This window comes from Penaeus monodon, chromosome 28 (assembly GCF_015228065.2).
Source record: "Penaeus monodon isolate SGIC_2016 chromosome 28, NSTDA_Pmon_1, whole genome shotgun sequence".
Classification (NCBI taxonomy): domain Eukaryota; kingdom Metazoa; phylum Arthropoda; class Malacostraca; order Decapoda; family Penaeidae; genus Penaeus; species Penaeus monodon.
In genome coordinates, this window is record NC_051413.1 from 33,023,123 (window position 1) to 33,023,387 (window position 265).

The 265-nt window shown below is 41.5% G+C and overlaps 1 protein-coding gene across 1 annotated transcript in view; it reads right to left on the reverse strand.

The window, feature by feature from the left end:
• Positions 1 to 265, reverse strand: part of LOC119591512 (axoneme-associated protein mst101(2)-like) — a gene marked incomplete in the record, with an annotated part of 46,693 nt that overhangs the window by 2,595 nt on the left and 43,833 nt on the right.

Below are 265 nucleotides of genomic sequence, written 5' to 3' on the forward strand. Positions count from 1 at the left end.
AAATCCCATCGACTGCCAGTTAAAAGGACGAGGGGAAAGTAATGAAGACGGGAGGTGGGGTGGAAGATCAGAAATAATACAAAGACAGAACGAGAAAAAACAGCCGCTCTTTTTGATAGCGGTGAAAAAATCTCATTATCATCAGATCTGAAAACGTTTGCGCAATTATGCCAAAAGTAAACGTAGTCTAAAATCCCTCTGTTGGTTTGTGACAAACAAGACCTCAATCATTTAAACAAACCCAACGCGGTCTCGATTCTTGGCC